Below are 10,561 nucleotides of genomic sequence, written 5' to 3'. Positions count from 1 at the left end.
GAATTTAAAAGCAGGGCTCAACCGATTATCGGATCGGATATTGTATCAATGCGATATTTTCAGGCCTGATATTTTCAATATTGGTAAAAAAAAATTGAATTTTTTTTTTCAACGTTTTGGGTGACTTTGAAGAAACACTGGACCTGCATATAATGCTATATGGACAGTTTGCCATGCTGAAATTATTAGCTTGGAGAATGTATGTCTGTTGCATCCACAAAACCAGGCTTAATATGTAGTACATAAATACATCAACAAAATCAGAATTGTTTGAAATACTCTAAATAAATGGACAGCCATGAGATCAATGGACTTCTGATGGCATTTTTGTTATAATGTATGCTACTCTATGTGTAAAAAATACAAAAATGGAGACTGCTTTACACTTTATAAATTCCTTGATCTGAAGTGAAAAACAGTATACTTGATATATTTAGGTTGCAGTGACATTTGTATTATCAAACATCTGTAGATAGGGCTCGACATGTTCAAATTCTGAGAAACCTAAACAAGGCTTCCATTACCGGGCCTATACTCAGAGGTGTAAGTCTTCCGGAAATTCCGGACCAAAAATTCTGAAAATGTAAACAAAATTTTTTTTATTTTTACATTTCCGGAATTGGATGATGGTAATTTGTCATAAAAAAAAAAGCAAAAAAACTTTTTTGGAGGGGGGTGATACCCTGCAGCCTATTCCCTGAACAAGCCCCTTGCACCCCGAATTTGAAAATTGGCGAGGTGCTTTCGCCTAAGGCTCGCATGTTTTTCAGGGAGTGGATCGTTACCTAACTTACACCTCTGTATACTTGATTGAGCCAAGAACATAGGCCACATGTAGGACTAACTTTGAAAGGAAGTGTCGTCCAATCAGGTAGGACATTCATTATTACCTTGTTTCACATATATGTTGGACAAATGGTAGAAAAGGCTGAATGCTTTCTAAAGTTTTAAAAGCATTCAGCGTTTTCCACCATTTACTTCTAAAATAATTTTGTAATAGCTCAATTTCTTCATATCTCATGACATAAATTACTGGGATATTAAAAGGTTTTATCTTATTGGACTAGCACTAGTTTAGTAGTTAGCCTTCTTTTTTGAATATGGGCCAAAGAAGTTACATCATTAATATCTATAACCATCTAGTGCCAAATTAGTGTTTGTTATATTGTAAACCTATCCATACATGCCATATATATCGGGTGGGCCATTTCCAAAAAGACCTACAACCTTTGAATTTCCAAAGTTCTGACATAATGATGTGTCAACATAAAATATCCTATTTATCACAAATAATTATATTTTCACATTATGAATTGAAATTATGATTTGAATGTAGAGTAGTATAGTAAAAATTTCATTTGAATGAATACAGCTGTATGCGATCTGACCACAATCGTATTGCAAAGGACAGTATGTGAGCGGGCAAAAATACCGATCAAACCAGACCAAACAATATTATCGGAAATACCAGCCAATCAGAACGAGTTGGATTCGCTTCCGCGGGTGTGTGCACTGGCCTGTGTGTTTGTCACACAGTGCATGAGTGTACATGAGCGCTCATCACGTTATGTTCATTCAAATGAAATTTTGACTGTAGTTGAAGGAAGCATTTATACAATGTTATCATGTGACATGTCTTTCTTAGATGTAACAAACAACTCGATAATATGGTGTCGCCGATTCCGTTTCTATATAACTTGTATTTATATTGTGCTGTTACAAAAGATGTATGGAAAGATTAACGGAGGATGAAAATATTTATTTGTTTTAGCAAGTAGCATTGCTATCTATATATTTCTAAAGTATAAACGTGATATAATTATAAATTATCATTATAAAATTTGTCGTTTACACTGGAGAAAAGTTGTAAACAAATACAAAAGGGTCTGACTGGATCAGATTGTGTCACAGATGTTAGCTAATGTTCATTGATATGGGATTCACTTTGATGTGAATTGATCAATTGTTAAAACAAATGAATTCTATTACAAATTTGCGCTAACTGTAAAGGTAGTAAAGCTATTTGGCTCTTAGCACCTTGTTGATGTAATAAATCTGTTAAATTTACTCAAATACAATATTTAGGATCTATATCATAGATGCACATGAAATAAAAATAATATTTTTCTATTTAATACATGGCTGTACACAACACTGCCACTTTTTATATTGAACAAAACAGTATCGTACATGGCCCATTGCAAATGGGTGGGGTGTAGAAATACTGTTTGCACCAAGATATTCAAATTTGAAGTTTGATACAATGTAGATTTCTTTGCACTTTTTGATCAAAATGTTTTGATTTATTTGATGTTTATGTGACTGCAGCTCAGGGTGTACAAATGAGCTGTTCCACTTAAAATCCACACTACCCCTGTGGAAGATTTTGGAAATAACTTCCACAGGGGGAGTATGAATTTCTGATGGAATGAACACATGCAGCTTCATTTGAAACTCCCCCTCTCTGTGTGGAAGATTCAGGTTGAATCTTTCTCAGAGGGTGTATGAAATTCAAATGGAGCTATCCAGTGTGTTCATTTCATTTGAAAATCATACTCCCTGTAGAAGGTATTTCCAAAATTGTTGACAGGGGGAGTGTGGGTTTTATATAGAATAGCCCTGTGTGTTGTGTTTACACCTAAGTATGCTATTGTTTATGTAATACACTAGTTGTATGTCTAGCCTGAAATATATACATGTAGATGCACAATCAAAAAGAAATATATTGACGAATCAGTGTACATGCACAGTAGAGTAAAATACTGTATCAGTTTTGTTTAGAAGACAATGTCAAAAAGTTTTTTGTCTGTAACCCTAAGAGCTATGCATTTTTGTTTTGTTTTTAATTTGAAAAATGCTCCAATTTATGCAGGATTTCTTTGTTGTATTGTTTTTGGACCATTTGTCTTTCTCAGCAGCAAGCAAGTTTTCTTTTTTTTTCTGATAATTAAAACACTGCAAAAAATAATAGGAAAATCATGTTTTAAGCTGTTACCCTTCCCCCTTGGTCTAAACAGTAAATTTCTGACAAAGTTAACAGTCTATGTCTGTCATTAGCAAGAATATAGAATCAGGGCCGGATTTACCTTTTGGGGGCCCTGGGCCAGGCCAAAATTTGGAGGCCCCAAACGCACCGTGAGGAAGGCATGTGCACTCAAGTGGCCAAGTTTGTATATTTTACTAGGACATTTGCGCGCGAAGTCTATTTTAGCCCGAATTGAAGCTGAATTTTGCTATATAACAGACCAGTGCGCACAAAGCGCGCAAAATTTTGCAATTTTTGTAGGCTATTTTGAACCAAAACATGGTGTTTTGGGGCTAAAATGGGAGATGCCCACTGCACAGGGCAATTTTAGGGGCCCCCAAAATTTGGTGCAATTCCGAGTCAGTAATCTTTGATTCTAAAATCTTTGATTTTTATACATTAATATACATGAAACATTCTTCATCTCTGTGCTCATTTTTGTTTGATATAAATGCATAAATTATATTTCTTTTTTTATTTGAAAATGTTATCATAAGTTGTTCGTAATTCAATTGATTCCATTTTGTTTGTAATTGTTTTCTTTCAGCTTGATGAAAATACACTTTTGATACAAACATATTATCATGTGTGATGTGTTATTATTATGTCTCAATTAAATTAATCTAAACACCTAGCAATACCATCCCCTGGGTGTCTTTTATGTAATTGGGTAGGGGCAGACAATTACGTAGTAGATAAAGGGTGAAAAACAGACCATTACCATAGATAATCGGTGTCTTGTTGAGGTATGGTGAGCATGTTAGTCGCTCGGAAGGCGAGGCATCAGTGGTGTTATATGAATTACTGTTGTACGGACTGCAGGAGCCCTCTATAATTTTCTCTTGTCATGTAACATTTGCATTTAAATCAAGCTGTAAATGCATTTGTTTCGTAATTCTATCCGAGACAAGTAACCAACTCAGATTCTACATGTATGTTGTGATCCTTTCCATAGTGTTTCTAGAATGTCCATGGTGTTCCTTTTGTTTAGCTCGCTGCCCGAGACCGTTATCTTGAGCTATTGTGTTGATAATGATCTCTGGGCAGCTAGCTACCTCCATTACTCTAGGTAATGGTCGAGGCAACGAACCTTAAACAAAAGGAATACAATGGATAATCTGTGAATACATGTAGAAAATGGCTAGACGTATATATGGGGTTATTGATGAGATTCATAAGAATTGTTCAAAAGTTAAGTTCTGGTAACAGATCCAACAGAATGATGTACTCACCACTAATTATTTCAGTTCCTATCAGGAACCTTATTCACTCTAGTGCCCTGTGGGGCAAGATTTTTTTCCACTCCGATCCCGGCTTTCCCCAAATGATGCCAACCTGTCCCGTGCAGTCTCGAACAATTTGGATTCAACAAGAGTGGCGTTAATTGATTTTCTTTTTAAAAAAAAGTCCCATAAATCTTATTTTTGGCAAACAATTCAAAATGTATTGGGGCTAACAACGTCCAAGAGAAATCTGAATGAAAACTTCCTCTTGGTAAGCAATCATAGTTTGTGAGAAATAAGAAAAGTTACACAACCCATAAGGTCCCCACCTTGGTCTGGGGTGGACATTTTAAAAATGAATTTAGAAGAGCAGCAACACAGAGGTCGGTATACACAAGAGTCGCATAAGTTTACATGTTCACGTAACCTCCTTCAACTCATTTGCATAGAACTGGATACCAGAATCGTATTCTGATTCAAATGTGCCTTCTAACCTGTTCTAATTAGCATACTTTTGGATACCTCCATATTTGGTATTACCTAATTAATTATTTATACCTCTATGTTGTTTACATAGTGACGTCATTAGAGCTGGTCACTTCGTCAAACATCCGACGAACGAACGTTTGCAGTTTTCTTTTAATTACTGTTATATCGTGAAATACCATATAGCTGAGGTGTTAGTCCAATATGCATAGGAAAATATTTCTTGCGATGACCCATGTTCACATTGGCTAAATAAGCTGTATTTTTTTACGCTGGAAAGGGGCCGGGACGAGTCGGCCATTTTGTTTGCAAAAGGCATGTTCTTCTCCGCGTTACCGGAAGTGGCAGCACCAGAACAAATGACGTCATTTCTGGATTTCAGCCGGAACGGTTACGTTCACTGCCATGCATCAGTATAGGCATCAGCGTATCTAGGTTTTACTAAAGTAAAACATCTTTGAGCAGCAACGACATCACTTGCATTACATTCCTATTTTCCAGATGTTAAATCTACATCATATGCAAAATTTGAGGAAATTCGCACGAGTCCGTTTTATTTTAGCGCCATTTGTCTATAACTGGTCTTTACATGTAGCCCTATGGAGAGAGTGCCTGTTGAGGGCGCTATAACCCCATTTTAGGAACAAAATGTGATTTAAAAAAAAAGCGGACTCGTCGAATTTTCTAAAATTTTCAGAGTATGTAGTATGTACTATGAACATGTAGAAATATAATCAAGTAGTTGCCCTACCTGCTCTCCTCTGAAAAAATTAAAAAGTCCTATACCTCAATGATAATGAAACCTAGGTGTCCCTTTCACTGGGCACCTTGGAGATACACTATGTTGGTCACAATGTGTGAATTCAAACAGCCCTGATTTCATATTGTACTCATTCATCCCTGGCACTTGACACAAATCAAATCAATGTATATCCAAACTCGGTTTTAGTAATAATTATTTATTATTGCAAACACTAAAAATAAACATTTGGTAAATCCATATTTTGTTATAAATTAAAAACAAATGTAAACTTGCTCAAATTAAACACTAATAAAAAACAAAACAATATAATTTCATTTTAATCAAAATTCTGTACCATCTTCATTCAAATACTAAAATTGGTGGACACTTGTCAAGCATCAATTTTGGAAGTACGATTTAACCATCTGGTGACATGACGCTGCATTTTGAATGACTTTCCAAGGGAGGTTTAAAGAGGAAGCCCCGCAAGAGCAGTTCTTCTGGGGTGAACCAAACCTGCCTGGTTATCAAATTAATCAGTGAGAAGGTAATCTCTGAATTTGATAGGTGCTAATTGATGCTTTAATGTTATTCCATCAATTAGCACCTGTCAAATTCAGAGATAACCGTATCACTGATTAATTTGATAACCAGGCAGGTTTGGTTCACCCCAGAACTGCTCTGGCGGGCTTCCTCTTTAACCCTTTTTCACTACAAATGGACTGATTGTGGGCTTAAAACCCTGTAAACCATTACTTAATAACCATTCCGGGACCAAAAAGTGCACACCCTGAAATGTCTGGCAGAGAAGAACGGCAGTTGTTTACATTTTAAAGTGTGCGCAGCGTAAACAGAGAAACACCGAAGTGGGTTTCTGATTGGCAGATTTAATTGCTGACAATCATAACAACAGACCGACAATCTGATTGACCAATTACATTGTTGGCACAGAACGGCGCTCTTGAAGGGAACACAAATCTCTGTATGACTCTCATTAACAGGTGCTTGCATCAATCTGAGCAAGGGACTGCCATTCTTCTCTGAAACTGAGTATAAGCAACCCATAACAGTCGCAGTCAGGATTAGCTCCTATAGACAAATCCAACGAGCCAAGTCATGGTCAGGATTTGGTCGGCCATTACTGGGTCCCCACAGCACCAAACTGGTGTTGTGACTGCCCAATTGAGTGGATAAAATAAAAGCCGCTTAAAAATCAAGATTCTTTTGTGTTGTAAACTGTCATCATTCTTTTGTCTACGTGTAACACGGATGAGAGAATGCAGTTTAAAATACCCACCAAGGCCGCATCATTTCACATTTTAGGTGAGATGGAGCCGATGCGACCCAGCTATGGCTGCCATTGATGTGTAGGAATGCATGAAATTAGATTTGTCTATACTAGTTTATACATAGGGACAATACATAGTAAGATCTTTCTCCAGGAGAATTTCAAGCTACAAACCTGGTAAATATAGTTGGCACACTTGTACTAAACAATTGAAATACATGCCCCATCAAGCAAAACATACATGAAATGCATGTGAAGCAGACTCCCCTCCCCATAACGCACACCTCCAGTATTGTTAATGTATCTTATAGCGCTGTAGATTTTAAAAAGACTTTTCAGAATCTTTGTATGTACATGTACACTGCAAGGAATATACATTAATTACAGTTTTAGTCATATTGCATTGCATTTATACAAATGATAGGAAGATTTTTTTTTACAATTTGAAAAAAGAATCTGCTTGGTGTCTGACCAAATAATCTGATAGTACCAAGGATTTAATAGAGGCTGATATAGCTCTGTGTTTAACCCCCCGAGTACTACCTGCCGATCTAACATTGCCTCTGATTGGTCAATTACATGATATCTTCACTTTAATCACCAATCAGAATGGAGCTTTGCAAATTATTCCCCCATTTTTTTGCCTGGTGAAATTACTCTTAACAATGATGCTGATTGGTCCAATTGATAATGAAAACTTCTTTTCAGCCAATCGGCAGGTAGTTCTCATGGGGTTAATGCAGCTGTACTCTGGCTGCTGACATCTTAAACAGATTCTTAACCTTATGGGCTATTCCAGTTGAAATCCATACACCCCTATGAAAGACATGTCCCTAATCTTCCACATAGGGAGTATGAATTTCGAATGGGGTTACCTGAATGGTAACCCCATATATATAAGTATATGTGACATGATCAAGGGGAATGAGTCACATGTCGACCCTGGTCGAAAATGAGTTTTACATATGTTTCTAAAGAGGACATTTAGAGCTTTAAGAAACTGAAAACCTTACGTCAATTGATCAATCGCTGAAAACAAAGGAATTCTTTGACTATATCTCAAAATCAATGTTAGCGACATCCGACTCTTGATCGTGTCACATATATGTATATGGTAGTTGATTACAAAATAATGCTGCTTGATTGTTAAAATACACTACATTGTACAGTATAGTGTAGGCCTATATAATTGTGTAGGCATGCAGAGAACATTGTAAGTAACAATATGATAAAAACTACAATTCATCGGTCACAACGCAGAGTTGCATAGAGTGATTTTTCAAACTTTTCTATTTCAAATAGTGATGTATAATTTTAGAGCTCGCTATATCCTGTAATAGTTATTCCTTTTCAACTAATAAAGATACAGTTTAATAATTTGAACCTTGCACTTCAATTTCAAATGAGAGATATCAGTGGAGGAGTATCAACTCCGTTACTAGTAGCATATCCTTCAAACATGTTTTTCTCGGAAACATATTTTTTCCTTCACGTACGCCACTATGTGCATAGACATACCACCTAGACCTATGACTACCCATCCCTGACCGTGGCAGTAGGTGAAGCCACATATCCAAGGTGATTTTGGTCGGGTGGTCGGACGCGGAGAAATAAGCGTTCATATCTGGAGAGAAAGACTCGCTCGTTTGCGTGATTGTTGCGCTATTATCCCTCGCGTCAAATGCAACATGTTCCGTAGACGCCAACATATCTGCTTGCTTGCGTCCGGGTATGCGTCCTTGTCAAAGTCGTTGCTAAGCAGTGTCGGCTTCACTACGCGAACCAAAGTCACTGGTCTAGGTACTTGTTTGTCTGGGACTATGTGTTGTGACCAACAGAATTGCATCATATAAACACCAGAATATAACAACAACAAATCTTGTAAATATGTCATACTGTTTGTATTGAAAATGTCACATCAGAAAATTTACAATTATTAGCTCTTTTTAAAACTTAAGATGTGACATGATCTGCTCCATGGGGGCCGTTGAGTTACTATAATTATTACCTTATACAAACATTAAGCTATCATATATTGAAAACACCAAATGTCTAGCATACTTGGTTCTAAAGTTCTAAAGTTTTGTGATGTGTATTTTCGCCTTTATCTCAATTTCACATTTGCCAGCTTTGGACCCCATTGACCAGATCGTGTCACATATGATACATATGATAAAGTAAACTTTGAATGTTATAACAATTTACAATACTGGACAGTGGTATAATTAAAGCAAACTAGAAACTTAATTATCTTAAATCTAATTTTTTATGCAATTTTATTAAAATTGAAGGCCAAAACTTGAGTTTAAATGACAAAAAAATTAGTTAAAAAAGAACAATGAAATTGAAAAACCTTTTTGTAATTCAAATACCAATATTTTGAAACTCTTCTTTATTCATATCAAAAGTTTTCAAACTTCTACCAAAATCAACGAGTGCTGTAAAAGTAGACATTTTTGCGCTACGTTTATTTCGCGGTTTGCCTTCCAAGCTGCTATCATGAAAATAACAACCCACCAATGTATTCCTTTTATGTATTGGCCAATGTAAGGAAAGTTAGAAATGCGAATGTAAAAAACATGGGAAACAATTGAATACCTGAGTGGAAGAAGGGCCCAACTCCAATTTTTTACCAAAATGAGTTAGACCCAGCATTTTATTGCCAGCAGACTTTTCTTCCTTGTGTGTAAAAGATGAGCCAAAATCTACTCTCTAAATAGTCTTCCACATACACTTAATCATGGTTTTCATGGAAGAAAGGCCCAACTCCATGGAGTTGGGCCCTTCTTCCACAAATATTGGGTTTAAGAGGAATTTTGTTCATTCATGAAATCTGCTTTTCACTACAATTAACTTTCTTGCTAACAATAAACATGTTACATGCTTCTGCTTGTGCATTAAATGGATAATTACCAAATTTCTGTAGCTATTTATAACACAACTGCTTACGGAACGGGCACTTGCAGTATATTAGTGGAAGGGCCCACCTCCAGGTCCTATTAAGACCTGTACCGTTGCCATGGAAACATCATATATAATTTCAAATGTATGTAATACTGTATGTTCATGTATTAAAGGTCCCCTGAAGATGAAAACATTCTGTCTATAAAACTTTTCCAAATATTATGTTTTTTCTTAATATCTCAAAAACAGTTTTGATGGAGTTGGGCCCTTCTTCCACTCAGGTATTCAATTCTAAATGGGCAAAACACTAAATTTGAATCGCGCAAAAATTTCTACTTTTACAGTATAACTATGAAGATTATTATGAAAGAATTAATAATAAGAACACTGAATTATTAAATGGTATACAACTATTGAATAACAGAGCATACAATGGTAAAAAATATAGCAAAATGTCAAATTCGCCTTGTGAAATGGAATTGTCCAAATTTGACAGTGATATATTTATACCATTGCACAAACATAATGCATATAATGCATACAATATTTGTTTCATATAACGATACTGTGCAAATATTGAATGTTTATGAATACAATGGTAAGACTATTTCCATGAGGTGACATTTGGACTGTTCCATTCAACGAGGTTTTGCTGAGTAGAATGGAACAGTCCATATTTCACCTCATAAAAATATTCTTTACACTGAATAAATAAAAACATTCAATATTTGTATTACATAACTCTTATATCAATTCCTTTTTTCAACTTAATTTTATAAATCACTAAACAATATAAATTAAAAACTAGAATCATTTTACATGCAACACCCATACCTGTAATTGGTGAATCGAAGTGATCAGCGCACGAGAAAGTTATCCCTATACATGCATTT

Source organism: Amphiura filiformis, chromosome 1 (genome assembly GCF_039555335.1).
Source record: "Amphiura filiformis chromosome 1, Afil_fr2py, whole genome shotgun sequence".
Lineage (NCBI taxonomy): Eukaryota > Metazoa > Echinodermata > Ophiuroidea > Amphilepidida > Amphiuridae > Amphiura > Amphiura filiformis.
The sequence above is the reverse complement of the archived record's forward strand: the minus strand, read 5'-3'. Positions refer to the sequence as shown.